The sequence below is a fragment of the Ahaetulla prasina genome, chromosome 7, assembly GCF_028640845.1.
Source record: "Ahaetulla prasina isolate Xishuangbanna chromosome 7, ASM2864084v1, whole genome shotgun sequence".
Taxonomy (NCBI): Eukaryota; Metazoa; Chordata; class Lepidosauria; order Squamata; family Colubridae; genus Ahaetulla; species Ahaetulla prasina.
This window is the reverse complement of record NC_080545.1, coordinates 98,332,781-98,352,333: the sequence shown is the minus strand read 5'-3', so window position 1 is coordinate 98,352,333 and position 19,553 is coordinate 98,332,781. Positions and strand designations below refer to the sequence as shown.

Below are 19,553 nucleotides of genomic sequence, written 5' to 3'. Positions count from 1 at the left end.
TGCATGCTGGCTGGGGAATTCTGGGAGTTGAAGTCCGCCCATCTTAAAGTATGTTGGTTAGAGAATTCTGGGAGTGGAAGTCCACTCATCTTAATGCATGCTGGCTGGGGAATTCTGGGAGTGGAAGTCCACTCATCTTAAAGCATGCTTGCTGGGGAATTCTGGGAATGGAAGTCCACTCATCTTAATGCATGCTTGACTGGAGAATTCTGGGAGTCGAAGTCCATCCATCTTAACGTTGCTGAGGTGGAGGAATCCTTGATCAGAACTGCTCCAGCCCTTGCAGCCGAACATTACAAAACAAATAATTTGAATAAGCATGACACAAGCCAGACGTTTCCAGCTGAATCGAACAATTAATCAATTAACAATGGACACACTGCGTTATTTTCCAACCAAGAAATTCCCGCGCTGAACCCAAACAAAGCGAGCGAGTGACTCGTATCTCTGCCAATCTGCCTCTCTAATCGCTAGCTGGGTGTTTATGTCACGACCCGATTGACTTCTCTGATTTTTTTTTAACCTTTTTCCCTGTTTTGTTTCCACTTATTCATTTCAAATTTCGATAGTAGAGTTTCCGCTACTTTTTTTTTTTTTTTGGCTGAGGTCTGTCTATGCTGGTCACAGTTCTCATTTCACAGCCACTGAATCAAGAGGAATCGATTGTAAAGGTTTCCAGCTGGCCGTTTTGTCAGGATTTCTACAGTATATGGGATTCTTTTTGCCTTTTTTTTCCAACCGATCCTGAGATTCTGTTCAGTTCATGGAGTCCTCGAATTACAACAGTTTGTTTAGTGACTATCTGAAGTTACAATGGCACTGAAAAAAAATGGCTTTTATGATTTTCATGCCAAAGGCAGGACTAGAATTCACCGTCTCCTGGTGATTAGCTCAAAGTCATCCAGTCGGCTGTCATGCCAAAGGCAGGACTAGAACTCACCGTCTCCTGGTGATCGGCCTAAAGTCACCCAGTCGGCTTTCATGTCAAAGGCAGGACTAGAACTCACAGTCCCCTGATTATTCGCCTAAACTTATCCAGTTGGCTGTCATGCTGAAGGCAGGATTAGAACTCCCATCTCCTGGTGATTGGCCTAAAGTCACCCAGGCAGCTTTCACTGCTAAGGTAGGACTAGAACTCACCATTGCCTGATGATCGGCCCAAAGTCACCTGTTGTGTCTTGCTCGCTCCCCCTGCCGCAGCCGGGCCCCTCTTATCTCCTGCCAGACGCTGATAGTTCGGAAGAATGTCCTGGCATGCCTTCAGCCCCCAGCCCTGGCACCATGCCCAGGCAAATGGAGCAACTAAACCCCTCCCACACAGCATGTGAGCCTGAAGAATGTGAAGCCAGTCATGAGCTCAGATTACCAACAGCTGGAGGCTGGAGAGATCCTCGCTTCCGGAGAATTGAGAGGCGACGTCAGCAAAAGGAAGGGAGGGGCAGGCCTGAATAAGTGCTGAGTCATGGAGCCACACCCCATGGCCTATATAAAGGATCTGCTTTCTGGCATTCTCTGAGTCAGGCAAAGTCTAACTTGGATTGCTGAAGTCACTTCCTGGTCTCCTGCCTGCCCTGAGACATCTGATAGGACTTTAGCAGAGCTGCAGAGGCACGCTTGATATGGACTTCCCCGACCCGGCCGTCAGCAGAGGAACATCACCAGCAGGCTCTCACGCCTATGGTGGAACTAGAACTCCCCATCTCCTGGTTTCTAGGCCAGCACCTTAACAACCAGGCCAAATTGGCTCTGAGAATGACATTGAGAATTAAGGTGCTGGGGGTGTTTAGCCCTGGAGGAACATGTTCAAGGGATAAGTTAGCCCTCATCAGATACCTGAACACAAAAATGTTCAAGCAAAGGTTGTAGAGGTCAGAGAAGTTTTTGAGCAGGAAGGTAGATTGGATGATCTCAAGGGTCCCATCCAGTTCTCAGATTCTTGGAGTCTCTTCCCTGAATGGCTACGAGGGAGACTTTAATTTCACTTTCCCCCCATCTGTCCAGCGGCTTGTAACAGCTCCCAATCTAGGAAGCAAAATGCTGAGTAGGAAGGCTTATCGTAACGGGCAATGCGGGAAGGTGACCGAATCGTGGCAACCGACTCCCAGCTAGTCAGAATCCGAACCAGAATAGAGAATAGGGCCGTGGTGTGGCTCAGGCTGTAAGAAGCCTGTTATTAAAACACAGCTGCCTGCAATTACTGCAGGTTCTAGTCCCACCAGGTCCAAGGTTGACTCAGCCTTCCATCCTTTATAAGGTAGGTAAAATGAGGACCCAGATTGTTGGGGGGGCAATAAGTTGACTTTGTAAATATACAAATAGAATGAGACTATTGCCTTACACACTGTAAGCCGCCCTGAGTCTTCGGAGAAGGGCGGGATATAAATGTAAATTAAAAAAAAAAAGAATCAGAATAGAGCTGGAAGGGACCTTGGAGGTCTTTGAGACCAGCCCCCTGCTTAAGCTGGAGATCCTACACCCGTGATGGTGAACCTATAGCACGCGTGCCGGAAGTGGCATGCAGAGCCATCTCTCTGGGCACACGAGTCATCGCTCGTTGCTCTTCCGAGTTCCAGCATACTAGCCAGCTGGTCTTCACGCATGTGGGAGCACTGGAAACTGGAAGACCTCCTGCACCATGGTGGTGTTGGGGGGCGTTTCCGGACTTCTGGAACTTCTGGGAGGCCCATTTTTGCCCTCCCTAGGCTCTGGAAGCTTTCCTTGAACCTTTGGGAGGGCGAAAACTGCCTCCCCCAGGCTCTGGAGGCCCTCTAGAGGCTGGAAACGGGCCCATTTCCAGACTTTGGGAACTTCCGGGAGGCCCATTTTACGCCCTCCCAGAGCCTCCGCGTGGGCCCTGCAGTCCGCATGGCACCCAAAATGGGTCACGTGGACACTCTTGGGAGTGGCAGGGTGAGGTGGGCGGGGCAGCCAGTCCTTGCAAATACCAGTTCACCGAACCAGATGTAAAATTAGCATCCGGTTCATCCGAACCAGCCCGAACCGGCTGAATTCCACCCCTGCTCCTAACCATACCCAGGGCCTCCGAATCCATCGACTTTGGGAAGGATTTTTTTTCTTCTTCTTCTCCTGTTCCTTTCATGCTTTTAAAGCGTTTTTTTTTTTTTAAAAAAATTATTATTTTTGAGAAAGTCGCCCTTTATATAAGAAAGAGGCAGGCAGAAAGTACATCACAGGAAGATTTGCAGCTGTCATTCAAAATTTCTGACTCATGGGAACAACAGTGAAAAGATCTGATGACTCCAGCAAGAATTGCAGAGCTATTCAATGCTAACAACTAGGTTCCTGAAAAATAGAAAGGGAGGGTGGTGGAAATGAAGAGGAACCAAGCTCTGCATGAAATTGCTCCTGAATTTGGTCTCGATGCCGATAGCCAATTTCATGTTCAAGCCATTCTGAATTTATTATACAGGTAGTCCTCAACTTACAACCGTTTATTTAATGTTACAACAGCACTGGAAAAAAAAAAGGGACTTACGATGTGATCAAAAGGCAGATGCTTGGCAACCGACTCATATTTATGACGGTTGCAGGGTCCCGGGGGGTCACGTGATCCCCTTTTGTGACCTTCTGACCAGCAAAGTCTTTGGGTTCTGCAGCTGTTATCATGTGAAACCAAGTTGGAATGATGGCTTCTATTAACTGGGTTTTATTGCTGGGTCTCTTCTGACTAACCAGTTTCTTTAGTCGGCTCCCTAGATTTTCCATCGGGTGAAGGTCTGGGCTATTCCCAGGCCATTCCAGCAGTGGAATAGGATTCTCTTGAAACTCCAAAAAAAAAAAAAGTGTTGTTATTAGCCATCAAACCTCAAAAATACACTTTTCCCAAAAGGTTTCCAAAGTTTTGGCCAGTAGCGTAGCTAGGTTTTTTCGTCCCGTGGATATCAGGGGCAGAGAAAACATTACTCTTTGAGTAATGTTTTCAGTAACTCGGAGTTTCTTTGATTAATGCTTCTCGTTCTTTGAAGTAACAAAGTAAGTTCTCCGTGAGGAATGGAAAATCTGATAAGAAGTAGTTCAAACTTGTCGAAAACAAAGACTCTCTTTAATATAGATCGACTTGAACTCTATTTATTCGCAAATTCTGTTGATAACGGAAGAACCGCACCTCCTGAATATGAAAAAGTAGGGTCTTGCGTTAGAAAGACTCTACTAAGAATATTATGGGAGGCTAGGCAGGGGTGAGTTTCACATATTGTTGCCGCCGGTTCGCCCTGCGTGCGCACGCTCGCTTCATTCGTGCGTGCGCGCCTTCTGTGCGTGCGCCCAGCCTCAAAAACGTGGCTAAATAGGACGCCATTACATCCAGGCGGCTGGGCAGGCCCACTACCGGTTCACCTGAATTGGTCTGAACCGGCTAAATACCTCCTCTGATGTTATAGAATATTGCATGGTACATGAGTAACGTCAGCAATGAGTCAAAAATGATGCCAAAAAATGAAAGGACTCTTTCCATAACCATATATAGTATTTGAAGTGTAGGGAAACTGATTTTTTAAAATATCTTTCTAAGCTGCTCTTTGTTGTGGTCCGCCAGCAGCCTGCGGAGCTGGCAAGGGAGTCGGACAGCGATGAGGCTGAGGAAGAACAGGGGCCAGTCCTGGAGGCTGGGGAAGGCCCGGATGAGGGCTCTGCGTCAGAGGCAGAGGTGGGACCAGGGCCAGCGGGGAGTGAGGTGCGGACTCCAGAGCCTCCAGAGGCTGACAGTAGTGAGGCAGAGGAACAGGAGGAGCCTGTTCCTAACACACGCATGAGAAGAGCTGCCAGAAGGCAAGAGCAGCTGAAGCAACGAGGACGACTCAGGAGTAAGGCCAGGAGATGATTGGCCCCTCCCATAAGGCTTAAAAGACTAGCAACAGCATTTGGGCTCTTTGCTGGAAAACAACAACATCATCATCATCATCATCATCATCATCATCATCATCATCATCATCATCATCATGATAATGATAATGATAATGATAATAATATCAGAGTTGGAAGGGACCTTGGAGGTCTTGAACATTGGGCGCTATCTAACAAAATGAAATTCAACAGTGAAAAAAGTAAGGTTCTACATTTAGGCCAAAAAACCAAAATGCATAGGTACCGGATATGTGGTACCTTGCTCAATTGTAGTAACTGTGAGAGGGATCTTGGAGTCCTAGTGGACAACCACTTAGATATGAGCCAGCAGTGTGCAGCAGCTGCTAAAAAAGCCAACACAGTTCTGGGCTGCATAAACAGAGGGATAGAATCAAGATCACGTGAAGTGTTAATACCACTTTATAAGGCCTTGGTAAGGCCACACTTGGAATATTGCATCCAGTTTTGGTCGCCACGATGTAAAAAAGATGCTGAGACTCTAGAAAGAGTGCAGAGAAGAGCAACAAAGATGATTAGGGGACTGGAGGCTAAAACATATGAAGAACGGTTGCAGGAACTGGGTATGTCTAGTTTAATGAAAAGAAGGACTAGGGGAGACATGATAGCAGTGTTCCAATATCTCAGGGGTTGCCACAAAGAAGAGGGAGTCAAGCTATTCTCCAAAGCACCTGAGGGTAGAACAAGAAGCAATGGGTGGAAACTGATCAAGGAAAGAAGCAACTTAGAACTAAGGAGAAATTTCCTGACAGTTAGAACAATTAATAAGTGGAACGACTTGCCTGCAGAAGTTGTGAATGCTCCAACACTGGAAATTTTTAAGAAAATGTTGGATAACCATCTGTCTGAGATGGTGTAGGGTTTCCTGCCTGGGCAGGGGGTTGGACTAGAAGGCCTCCAAGGTCCCTTCCAACTCTGTTGTTATTATTATTAAGAACCGGCTGTATACTGCCTCTGGTCCCAGGGTCATGTGATCCCTTTTGCAACCTTCTGATGAGCAAAGTCAGTGGGGAATCCGGATTCACTTAACGACCACGTGACTAACTTAATGACTGCCCCGATCCACTTAACAATGGTGGCAAGAGCTAAACGGGGCTACACTCAGTTAACAAACTTCTCACTTAGCAACCTAACTTTTGCGCTCCGTTGCGGTCGTAAAACGGAGGAGCAGCTGTAATTTGTCTCCTAGTTCCTTTCTTCGAAAATCTTTCTTCTAACCCGGCTGCGATCAAAATTATTATTACAGTTAGATGCAGGATTAGCCGCATGCTGGCTGGGAAAATTCTGGGAGTTGAAGTCCACGAGTCTTAAAGTGGCCAAGGTTGGACACCTCTGGCCCTGAGCATTCCTGAATACTAGCCTTCAAGAATTGATTAAATTCACACCCAGAGATACACACACACACAGAGCGAGAGACACACACACAAACACACAGCCACACGAAAAGCTGGAAAGCATTACAGAACGTACGTGGAAGAGGGACATTAAGAGGGATGATAAGGTCATTGTGCAGAGCCCCAAAGTCAAAAGCGGAAGAGTTAAGGCTCCCTGGGCATTTCTGACCTCCTTCTTCGGCAGTCATTATCGTGGCCTCATATGATCTCCTAATGAAAAAAAACCCCATAACGAAGGGCTTAGGGGAATCTTAACTCTGAATCTCCTGCTTCAGTCAGGTTTAAATCACTGCCTTAATGTTGCATTAAAATGGAAGTTCCCTTGAGCCGCAAATTAACTCCAAGACAGAGCGCCAAGGATACTGGAAAGATTGGGAAGGTTGGATGACAATTTATGTTCAGAAAGGTCGGTCGGCCGAACACCACGTGAATGCCAAATGGGGTTTTCCAAAGTTGAAGGACAAGGGCAGCCAGAAGGTTCTGTGTATCATCTATCTGAGGCTGATGGAACGAGTCGGCAGTCAAGAATAACAGAGTCGGAAGGGACCTCGGAGCTCTTCTACTCCAACCCCCTGCTCCAGCAGGGCGCCTGTACCATCCCAGACAAATGGCTGTCCAAGCTCTTCTTAAAACTTCCAGGGATGGAGCACCCACAACTTCTGGTGGCAAGCCGTTCCACTGGTTAATTGTTCTCGCTGTCAGGAAATTGCTCCTTGGGTCTAGGTTGCATGTCACCTGGATGAGTTTCCATTTGCTGCTTCTTGATCTGCTTTTTAGGTGGTTTGGAGCAGGGGTCTTCAACCTTGGCAACTTTAAGACTTGTGGACTTCAACTCCCAGAGTTCCTCAGCTGAGGAACTCTGGGAGTTAATCCTAAGTCTTAAAGTGGCCAAGGTTGGACACCTCTGGCCCTGAGCATTCCTGAATACTAGCCTTCAAGAATTGATTAAATTCACACCCAGAGATACACACACACACACAGCGAGAGACACACACACAAACACACAGCCACACGAAAAGCTGGAAAGCATTACAGAACGTACGTGGAAGAGGGACATTAAGAGGGATGATAAGGTCATTGTGCAGAGCCCCAAAGTCAAAAGCGGAAGAGTTAAGGCTCCCTGGGCATTTCTGACCTCCTTCTTCGGCAGTCATTATCGTGGCCTCATATGATCTCCTAATGAAAAAAAACCCCATAACGAAGGGCTTAGGGGAATCTTAACTCTGAATCTCCTGCTTCAGTCAGGTTTAAATCACTGCCTTAATGTTGCATTAAAATGGAAGTTCCCTTGAGCCGCAAATTAACTCCAAGACAGAGCGCCAAGGATACTGGAAAGATTGGGAAGGTTGGATGACAATTTATGTTCAGAAAGGTCGGGTCGGCCGAACACCACGTGAATGCCAAATGGGGTTTTCCAAAGTTGAAGGACAAGGGCAGCCAGAAGGTTCTGAGTATCATCTATCTGAGGCTGATGGAACGAGTCGGCAGTCAAGAATAACAGAGTCGGAAGGGACCTCGGAGGTCTTCTAGTCCAACCCCCTGCTCCAGCAGGAGCGCCTGTACCATCCCAGACAAATGGCTGTCCAAGCTCTTCTTAAAAACTTCCAGGGATGGAGCACCCACAACTTCTGGTGGCAAGCCGTTCCACTGGTTAATTGTTCTCGCTGTCAGGAAATTCCTCCTTGGTTCTAGGTTGCTTGTCTCCTGGATGAGTTTCCATTTGCTGCTTCTTGATCTGCTTTTTAGGTGGTTTGGAGCAGGGGTCTTCAACCTTGGCAACTTTAAGACTTGTGGACTTCAACTCCCAGAGTTCCTCAGCTGAGGAACTCTGGGAGTTGAAGTCCACAAGTCTTAAAGTTGCCAAGGTTGGAGACTCCTGGTTTGGAGAATACAACCCTGATCCCAATTTTTGGGATTCAAAAATTTTAGCAACTGGTTCTCTGCCCAGTTGCTGGGTGGGCATGGCTGTGGTGGGCGTGGCCTATTCAACCTCCTGCATCATGGCATTTTCGCCCTCCCCAAGGCTCTGGAGGCCCTCCAGAGGCCAGAAACAGAGCCGTTTCCGGACTTCTGGAACTTCCAGGAGGCCCGTTTTTCACCCTCCCTGAGCCTCCGCACGGGCACTGCACTTACTCGGCATCCAAAATGGGCCATGTGGAGACTCCTGGAATGGGAGGGTAGAGGTGGGCAGTCCTTGCAACTACTGGTTTGGAGAACCAGGTGTAAAATTAGCATCCGGTTCGCCCGAACAGATCTGAACTGGCTGCATCCTGCTCCTGGTTGACTGCCCCGTCTTCTTTGTGGCAACCCCTCAAATACTGGAATACTGCTATCATGTCATCCATGGTCCTTCTTTTAATTAAACTAGACATACCCAATTCCTGCAACCGTTCTTCATATATTTTAGCCTCCAAGTCCCGTAATAGCAATAGCAATGGCACTTAGATTTATATGCTGCTTTACAGTGCTTTTACAGACCTCTCTAAGTAGTTTACAGAGTCTCAGTATCTTGCCTCCAACAATCTGGGTCCTCATTTTACCCACCTCGGAAGGATGGAAGGCACCAACCTTGAGCCTGGTGAGATTCGAACTGCCGAACTGCTGGCAACCGGCAGTCAGCAGAAGTGGCCTGTAGCACTGCACTCTAAACACTGTGCCACCATGACTCCTAACCTTAGTCCTCTTCGTTGCTCTTCTCTGCACTGTTTCTAGAGTCTCAGCGTCTTTTTATAATGTAGTGACCAAAACTGGGTGCAATATTTAACGGAATGGAGTCCAGCCTTTGTCTGCCTGAGTTTATGAGATCACCAGATACTATGAGTTCTAGTCCCAAAACCCGGCACATAACCTGGGAGGATGACTTTGGACCGATCTCCAGGAGACGGTGAATTCTAGTGCCACTTTAGAAATAAGAGACGACCTTGGGTGACCTTGGGCCAGTCCCGTTCTCTCTGTAGGAGAAGGAGCAGCAAAAGATGGAGGCGGAGTGAAATGAGGATTCAGCCTAGAATCGCTGTGTAATCACAAATGAGCTAAATTCAACCTAACTTGAATTCCATTGATCCTTACCTAACTCCTGGCAGGTGCTATTACATTAAATCGGTTTAATTGGACCTTCACAGGTGGATTTGGTCTTCCAGACCTGACAATGTTCTTAAATCAGAATTTTATCCAATCAGGGTTGAGTAGGAACAATAAATTGTATTGTTGTTCCGTTTGTCCTTTTGAGGCTGGCTAGCATGCTAAAGCTGTATTATCTCTGCAAAAGGAGATCTTAATTCGGGGACTCCACAAATTACTCAGAGATCTGTAGATAAAATGACAAGTATTTTTTAGAATAGAACAGAATAGAATAGAACAGAATAGAAGAGACGAGAAGAGAAGAGAAGAGAATTTTTTATTGGCCAAGCGTGATTGGACACACAAGGAATTTGTCTTCAGTGCATGTGCTCTCAGTGTACATAAAAGATACGTTCATCAAGAACCATAAGGTACAACACTTAATGATAGTCATAGGGTACAAATAAGCAATCAGGAAACAATCAATAGCAATATAAATCATAAGGATTACCATCAACAAGGTTACAGTATAAGTAGGAGGAGATGGGTGATGGGAACGATGAGAAGATTAATAATAGTGCAGATTGAGTAAATAGTTTGACAGTGTTGAGGGAATTATTTGTTTAGCAGAGTGATGGCGTTCGGGAAAAAACTGTTCTTGTGTCTAGTTGTTCTGATGTGCAGTGCTCTATAGCGTCTTTTGAGAGTAGGAGTTGAAACAGTTTACGTCCAGGATGCGAGGAGTCTGTAAATATTTTCACGGCCCTCTTTTTGACTCTTGCAGTATACAGGTCCTCAAGGAAGGCAGGTTGGTAGCCATTGTTTTTTCTGCAGTTCTAATGATCCTCTGAAGTCTATGTCTGTCTTGTTGGGTTGCAGAGCCAAACCAGACAGTTATAGGGTGCAGATGACAGACTCAATAATTCCTCTGTAGAATTGGATCAGCAGCTCCTTGGCCAGTTTGAACTTCCTGAGTTGGCGCAGAAAGAACATTCTTTGTTGTGCTTTTTTGATGACGTTTTTGATGTCCATTTTAGATCTTGCGATATGGTAGAAACTAGAAATCTGAAGGTCTTTAGTGTTGATACTGTGTTGTCTTGTATTGTAAGAGGTGGAAGTATGGAAGAGTTTCTCCTAAAGTCTACCACCATTTCTACGGTTTTGAGTGTGTTCAGTTCCAGATTGTTCTGGTCGCACCACAAGGCTAGTTGTTCAACCTCCCGTCTTTATGCGGATTCATCATTGTCTTGAATGAGACCGATCACTGTTGTGTCATCTGCGAACTTCAGTAGTTTAACAGATGGACCGTTAGAGATGAAGTCATTGGTATACAGAGAGAAGTGGGGACAGCACACAGCCTTGGGGGGCCCCTGTGCTAATTGTACAGGTATCTGATGTGGTTCTGCTTAGCTTCACCTGCTGCTTCCTGTTTGTTAGGAAGCTTGTGATCCGCTTACAAGTCTGTTCCGGTACCTGTAGCTGGTTTAGCTTAGTTAGAAGAGTGTGTGGAATGATGGTATTGAATGCTGAACTAAAGTCTACAAAAAGGACCCTTGCATAGGTCTTTGGAGACTCAAGATGTTGTAGGATGTAGTGCAGAGCCATATTAACAGCATCATCTGTTGGTCTATTTGCTCGGTATGCAAATTGCAAGGGGTCTAACAGCGGATCCGTGATGGTTTTCAGGTAGGAAAGCACTAGCCTTTCAAAGGTTTTCATGACTACAGATGTTAAAGCAACTGGTCTGTAGTCATTCAGTTCCTTGATGGTGGGCTTCTTCGGCACTGGGATGATGGTAGAGCGTTTGAAGCAAGAAGGAACATAGCACATCTCTAGTGATTTATTGAAAATATGGGTGAAGATGGGGGCCAATTGGTCAGCACAGACTTTTAAGCAAGAAGGAGTTATCTTGTCTGGGCCTGGAGCTTTTCCTGGCTTTTGTCTATGAAATAGGTCTTGCACTTCCTTTTCTGTGATCACTAGGGTTTTTTACTAACTTCTAAATGAATATTAGCTCCTTCTGCCATCGTGCATATAGGCAGCCAAGTAATTGATGGCCCCTGAACTCCAAAAATGTTTGTTAACCTCAATGCATCTCGCCACTTAAAAGTTATGATACCCTAAAGGCGAGCGTTAATTATTGATTTCATAGATCAATGCAGAAACACACACATATATTACCGTGTTACCTATTTGTTATTTCGGTAACGGCGTTTCAGCGCCATTGATCGTCTTTTGTGATATCATCTGTACCGGTGTGTTTTCTTTTATGCCTTTGAATACATTATCCCAAGGAAAAAGATTATAGATTTTTCCAGCCATCTTAAAAGGGTCCGGGGCACAAGGAAGTCAGCCGACCTAGAGACCTTCAGATGTGGTAGATAATTTGCAATTACGCTGCTTTTAAAATCAGGCTGACGCTGCGCAGGCTGACAACGGACTGAAGCCAAGTTCAACCTGGTGCCCCCCAATTGTTAGTTGTGACTAACCCTTCCCCCCCATCCCAGCTGAGGATTCAGGGGGAGGCTGTTCTCCAAAAATTTCAGTCCTGGAGGCCAGCGTTTTCTTTAGATCTTCAGGGTTGCCATACTTAGTGCTGTGGGAAACTGGGATTGTATGGAGTATTATGTAGTCATAATAACATTCCTTTCTCAGAGAGTCAAGGACATCTTGCCCTGCGCCTGGATGGATGGAACTGGGAGGCATCTCCAGTTGGCGCAGTGCTTTGATTGGACCATGTGATGGACATGTGGGTGCAGGGGAAGGGACTTGGACTTTCTTTTGGGGAGGAAAACCTGGAAGCTTTCAGATTCGGGTTTCCCCAGATGTGCCAATGTGACATCTCTAATAAAATGGAACTTTGAGGAACTTCTAACCTTGGAGTTTTCTTGCATTGGGGGTGTTACTTGCAACCCTGACGCAAAAGATCTGGAGGCTGGACTTGATTTTATGCCTTCCTTCCATAACAGTGTGTCCAGACCGTCCTCGACTTATGACCACAATCGAGCGCAAATTTCTTTTTTTTTTGCAAAGTGAGACATTTCTTAAGTGACTTTTGCCGGGTTTTACGACCTTTCTTATCACTGTTGTTAAGTGAATCGCTGCAGTTGTTAAGCTAGTAACATGGTTGTTAAGTGAATCTGGCTTTGCTTGTCAGAAGGTCGCAAAACAGGGCACCCGGGACATAAATATGAACCGGTTACCAAATATATTCAAAGTTCGATCATGTTATCATATTTACTTACGGTCATAAGTATGAAAAATTACTGCTGTTGTAATTTGAACGGTTACTAAACGAATTGTTGTGAGTTGTGGACTACGTGTAGCGATAATCCTCGAGTTATGACCGTAATGGAGGTCTCGTATCTTAACAGTAGGGTGCGATTGCCATCATCTTTCCTGTTCCATAAACACGTCCTAGTCAGTTTTAGTGTTTGCGTTTCCGTACTTAAAGCCCGGCTGCCTCCGGACATCAGCGGTTCCTTTATATCTGTTGTAAAACAAAGCGGAAAGTAATTTGTTTTATCTCTTTTGGTTCTTTTCCTGGGCTTTTGCCTTCCCCCCCTCCCCCCACCTTCTTCCCTCCGTCCCTCCTTCCCTGTTTTACACAATCACAATCTCTTGTGTAGATTACACAATCTACACTATTTCCTTTCTTCCTTCCTTCCTTCCTCTCTCCCTCCTTCCCTCCCTTCTTTCTTTCTTTCTTTCTTTTTCTTTCTTTCTTTCTTTCTTTCTTTCTTTCTTTCTTCTTTCCTTCCTTCTTCCCTTCATCTCTCTTTTCTTTTCTTTCTTTTCTTTCTTTCTTCCTTCCTTCCTTCCTTCCTCCCTCTCTCCATTTCTCTTCCTCCCTCCCTCCTCCTTCCCTCTTTCTTTCTTTCTTTCTTTCTTTCTTTCTTTCTTTCTTTCTTTCTTTCTTTCTTTCTTTCCTCCCTTCCTTCCTGCTCCTGTTTCCTTTCTCATCAAGACCCTTCCTTCCTTACCTCCTTTCCTCCTCCCTCCCTCCCTCCCTCCCTCCTTCCTTCCTTCCTCCTCCCTCCCCTCTTTCTTTCTTTCTTTCTTTCTTTCTTTCTTTCTTTCTTTCTTTCTTTCTTTCTTTCTTTCTTTCTTTCCTCCCTTCCTCCCTTCCTTCCTGACCCCCTTTCCTTTCTCATCAAGACTCTTCCTTCCTTCCTTCCTTCCTTCCTTCCTTCCTTCCTTCCTCTCTCCCTTTCTCTTCCTCCTCCTCTCCTCCCTTCCCTCTTTCTTTCTTACTTTCTCTTTCTTTCTTTCTTTCTTTCTTTCTTTCTTTCTTTCTTTCTTTCTTCCTCCTTCCTCCCTTCCTTCCTGACCCCCTTTCCTTTCTCATCAAGACTCTTCCTTCCTTCCTTCCTTCCTTCCTTCCTTCCTCCCTCTCTCCCTTTCTCTTCCTCCCTCCCTCCCTCCCTCCCTCCCTCCTTCCCTCCTTTCTTTCTTCCTCCCTCCCTTCCTGACCCTCTTTCCTTTTTCATCAAGACCCTTCCTTCCTTCCTTCCTTCCTTCCTTCCTTCCTTCCTTCCTTCCTTCCTTCCTTCCCTCCAGCCCTCTCTCTCTCTCTCTCTCTCTCTCTCCTTTTCCCAACTTCACTCCTTTGCATTGCCTTTCTGGACCATCTGGATTTCTGACCAACATCTACTGGCCATGAGTTCCACCGGCACAATGACCCAAACAGAGAGATAGATAGCTCTTGATGACCAGGAATAAAAATCCCCCTTCTGCTCTTTCTTCATTAGAAGAACAAGGAAATAGCACTGATGTGTACATACACGGGGGCCTAATTAGGAAACTATACCCACCCCATTAAAAAAAATCAATCAATTAAAAAAACAATGAGATTTTTCCCCCCAGGACAATTCCCCCTCCCCTTTTCCTCGGCCCCCTAAGGCAACACAATGTGACCTTGTCAGTCTGGATTACCTTCTTAATGTTAGGCTTGTTTCTGTATAATTTGGCTTGGTCTAGGGGGAAAACGGTGGGTGGGGGTCTGTCTAATTAATCCGGATGACCCCCACGCCTTTCTTATTGCAGCGAGAAAGACAAACACCGAGCAGGAGACCAATTGCATTTCAATTAATCTCAGGGAGATAATTTGGGGCCCATCTCGTTTGTTTAGGATCAATTTTAATAAGCCGGACTCGAGGCGAGGACCAACCAATCGGAAAAGGAGTTTTGACAGCCAGTTCGGGTCTCCCCCCCGACCGACAGCTGCGGTGGGAAGTTTCATTCAGGACAAAAAAACCGGGGTCCTTTGGAGGGGCTGAGACGATGAAGAGGTGGCCGGGTAGCCGAGCCAGGAAAGGGGGACATTTCCAACAGCTGAACAGATGTGCTCGGACCGGCTCTCCGTCCAGAGATGCGGTTGAGGTTTGAAATGATGGGGCTGCTTTTTTAGGGAGAGATGCGGGGCTGGGGGGCTGGGAAATGATTGGGAAAAAGTCATGAATCAAAGCAAGGGATGGATTGAAAAGGTGGTTTCTGCATTTCGCCCCCCTCTCCTCCTTCCAAGGCCTCCTTCGGATGTTTTGGAAGAAAATTGGGTGTGGAAAAGAAAATATATTTATGGATTATTTGTACAATATTTAAACATTATATGTGCGTGTAAGTATATAGATAGAATGAATATATATATATATGATCTATCTATCATCTATCTATTCCATTCATCCATCAATCCATCCCTCCATCCCTCCATCCCTCCATCCCTCCATCCATCTCTATCTATCTATCTATCTATCTATCTATCTATCTATCTATCTATCTATCCCATCCATCCATCCATATCTATCTATCTATCTATCTATCTATCTATCTATCTATCTATCTATCTATCCCATCCATATCTATCTATCTATCTATCTATCTATCTATCTATCTATCTATCTATCTATCTATCTATCTATCATCTATCTATTCCATCCATCCATTTCTACCCATCTACCTACCTACCTACCTACCTACCTACCTATCTATCTATCTATCTATCTATCTATCTATCTATCTATCTATCTATCTATCTATCTATCTATCTATCTATCTATCTATCTATCTATCTATCTATCTATCTATCATCTATCTGTCTGTCTGTCTGTCTATCTATCTATTTCTATCTCTCTATGAAGATGTTTCACTTCTCATTTAATAAGCTTCTTCAGTTCTAACTAACTGGTGGGGAATTCCAGCCAAAAGTCACCTAACTGGCTTTGATGGTTCCGTCCCAGGTGCCTGATGGACCCGGAGAGGTTCCTGACGGAGCTTGGGCCGTTCCCTGAGGATCTTGCCCATGGCACGACTGAAGAACTGGTTGCAGCTTGGGAACAGGCCGCGGCTGGGGCTTTGGACCGTGTCGTGCCTTTGCGGCCTCTGACCCGGCGTAGATCTCAATTGGCTCCCTGGTTTTCCGAGAAGCTAAGAGAGATGAAATGCCGGAGAAGACGCCTAGAGAGTACCTGGAGGTCCAGCCGTTCCGAGGCTGATCAGACACTAGTGAGGACTTTTACTAAGACCTACCTAGTGGCAATGAGGGAGGCGAAACGTTCCTACGTTTCCACCCTCATTGCATCGGCAGATAACCGCCCGGCCGCCCTGTTTCGGGTGACCCGTTCCCTCCTTCATCAGGAGGGACGGGATGACCCCCTACAGGGACGGGCTGAGGAGTTTAACGGTTATCTATATGATAAAATCGTTCAGCTTCGGGATAGCTTGGACCAAGATTGCGATGATCCAACCGAGATGGCGGAGACACGTCTTGTTGAGGTTATTTGGGATGAGTTTGATTCTGTGGCTCTCGAGGGGCGTGGACAGGTTGCTGGGAGGTTGCATGCAACTACATGTTTACTGGACCCGTGTCCTTCCTGGCTAGTGCTGGCTGCTCAGGAAGTGACACGAGGCTGGCTCAGGGATTATAAATGCTTCTTTGGTTGAAGGGTTTTCCCGCGCCTTGAAAAGGCGGTGGTGAGACCTCTCCTGAAGAAGCCTTCCCTGGACCCAGCTATTTTGGGAAACTACCGTCAGTCTCAACCTTCGCTTTGTGGCGAAGGTTGTAGAAATGTGGTTGCATGGCAGCTCCCCGGCACCTGGAGGAAGCTGTCTATCTAGACCCGTTCAGTCCGGCTTCCGACCCGGTTACAGCACAGGCGGCTTTGGTCGCGTTGGTGGATGACCTCTGGAGGGCCAGGGACAGGGTTGTTCCTCTGCCTTGGTCCTATTAGATCTCTCAGCGGCTTTTGATACCATCGACCATGGTATCTTGCTGCGCCGGTTGGAGGATTGGGAGTGGGAGGCACCGTTTATCGGTGGTTCTCCTCCTATCTCTCTGACGATGCATGAGCAGTGTTGACAGGGGCAGAGGCCGTCCCGGAGGCGCCTCACTTGTGGGGTGCCTCAGGGGTCGATTCTCTCGCCTACCCTGTTCAACATCTATATGAAGCCGCTGGGTGAGGTCATCAGTGGTTTCGGGGTGAGTTATCATCTGTCGCTGATGATACTCAGCTGTACTTTTCCACCCGGACCACCCCAGCGGTCAGTGCTGTCCCGGTGCCTGGAAGCTATGCGGGTCTGGATGGGGAGAAACAGACTCAAGCTCAATCCTCCAAGGCGGAGTGGCTGTGGATGCCGGCACCCGGTACAGTCAGCTGCATCCGCAGCTGACTGTTGAAAGTTAGTGGCCCCAAAGGAGGTGGTTCGCAACTTGGACGTCCTCCTGGATGGGCGGCTGTCCTTTGGTGAACATCTGGCAGCCGTCTCCAGGAGGGGCCTTTATCAAGTCCGCTTGGTCCGCCAGTTCGTCCTTCCTTGACCGGGATGCCTTATGCACAGTCACTCACGCTCTGGTTACGTCTCGGTTGGATTACTGTAATGCTCTCTACATGGGGCTGCCTTTGAGGTGCACCCAGAGGCTGCAGTTAGTCCAGAATGCGGCTGCGCGAGTAGTAATGGGAGCCGCTCGTGGCTCCCACGTAACACCACTGCTCCGTAGCCTGCACTGGCTTCCTTTGGTCTTTCGGGTGCGCTTCAAGATTTTGGTTACCACCTTTAAAGCGCTCCATGGCTTAGGACCCGGGTACTTACGAGACCGCCTGCTGTTACCCTATGCCTCCCACCGACCCGTACGCTCTCATAGAGAGGGTCTCCTCAGGGTGCCGTCCGCCAAACAGTGTCGGCTGGCGGCCCCCAGGGGTAGGGCCTTCTCTGTGGGAGCATCGACGCTCTGGAATGAACTCCCCCCTGGCCTGTGTCAAGTGCCTGATCTTCGGACCTTCCGTCGTGAGCTAAAAACATACTTATTTATTCAAGTGGGACTGGCATAATAGTTTGATTTTAAATTGGGGTTTTATTAATATTCTTAAATATTTTAAATTTAATTTTAATTTATTAGCCGTTTTTGTAATTTTGATATGTTTTAATTTGTTTTAATTGTACATATTTTGTATTTTATCTCCGGCTGTACACCGCCCTGAGTCCTTCGGGAGAAGGGCGGTATAAAAATTCAATAAATAATAATAATAATAATAAATAATAATAATAATAATAATGCCTAAGGTGGGACTAGAACTCATAGTCTCCTGGTGATTGGACCAAAGTCACCCAACTGGCTTTCATGCCTAAGGCGGGACTAGAACTCACCGTCTCCAGGTGATTGGCCCAAAGTCACCCAACTGGCTTTCATGCCTAAGGTAGGACTAGAACTCTCCATCTCCTGGTGATTGGCCCCAAATCACCCAACTGGCTTTGATACCTAAGACGGGACTAGAACTCACCATCTCCAGGTCTCTAGGCCACCACCTTAACCACTAGACCACTGAGTATCTGTATATAATATATATGTATATGTAAGCAAGAATCGGGGGGAAAAAAAGGGCTTTCATTTTTCTGAGATAGCTAATGATACGGATTTTTTTTCTCCTTAATGAATCGAAGGTTTGAAGCAGCAGGATAAAAGACGCAGATCCCATTAATATCTTTTGTTTAATCTTCCCTAACAAGAACGAAAACAGCCCATCGAAAGCACTTGAACCCGGTTCTCGTTTGTGCGGCTTTGATTTGCCTATAATGGATAACCTTTCATCGCATTTGATTCTCGCTAAGTGGCGGCTGGGGGTTTCCCGGTGGGCGGGGCAATGGCTCAGTGGGCGGGGCTTGGATTTTTCTCCCTTTCCACCCCCCCCCAGGATGTTCTTAGGAACAATTTTAAGCCTGTTATCAGCTTTTGTGTGTTGTTTATCACAGTGTGTGTTAGGGAGTCCTCGACGTACGACCACAAATGAGCCCAAATTTTCTGTTGCTAAGTGAGACATTTGTCCAGGGAGTTTTGCCCCGTTTTACGCCCTTCCTTGCACACGTTGTTCGGTGACTAACAACTAACTTATCAAATAGTTGGTAAGTTAGTAACTTGGTTGTTAAGTGGCTTCCCCCATTGACAGATGGTCGCAAAAGGGGACCATGTGACCTTGGGGGGGGGTTCATAGCAAAGGTCATAAGTATGAGTCGGTTGCCAAGCGTCTGAATTTTGATGACACGACTGTGGGGATGTTGCAACAGTCGTAAGTGCGAAAAATGGTCATAAGTCCCTTTTTTTCCCCATGCCATGGTGACTTTGAATGGGCACTAAATGAACTGTTGTATTTGGAGGACTTGCAAATTTGGGGTGGGGGGTGAGGGAGGTGACAGGGTTTTTTTCCAGTCTTGCTGCGTACTTATAGGAGACAAATTTTTAGAACAGATTTTACAGAACTATACAGGATCGGCGTAGGTGGTCCTTGGCTTATGACCACAATTAGGCGTGGCTAAAAAAGAGGGCTGCTAAGTGAACGGTACCCGATTTCAGATCAATTTGGCCAGGGATGTTAAGTGAATCACACAGTCGTTAAGTGAACCACAGCTCTTCCCACCCCGCATGACTTTGCTTGTTGGAAACCAGGAGGCAAGGTGGCATTTGCTGGTCACTTGACCGCAGGACAATGCAACGGTCATAAATGCAAGACAGTTGCCAAGCAATCTGAATTTTGATCCTGGAAGCTGTAATGGTCATAAGTGTGAACACCAGTGCAATTCTGATTTCGAATAGTCACTAAATGAATGGTTGTAAACAGGGGTGGTGTCGTGTCCCACTCCCCACTCCGCCGAACAAGTCAAGGAAGTCCGTAACAAACTTGGCAACAAAGCCTTTGCAGCTTGCCAAGTTCCTCCGAGGTTTCTCAGGGC

At 46.5% G+C, this 19,553-nt stretch overlaps 1 protein-coding gene across 1 annotated transcript in view; it reads left to right on the top strand.

Annotated features, from left to right (window-relative positions):
* The window catches only part of PLXNA4 (plexin A4), a 703,335-nt gene that overhangs the window by 3,199 nt on the left and 680,583 nt on the right, over positions 1-19,553 (top strand). The gene's annotated exons all lie outside the window — the stretch shown is intronic.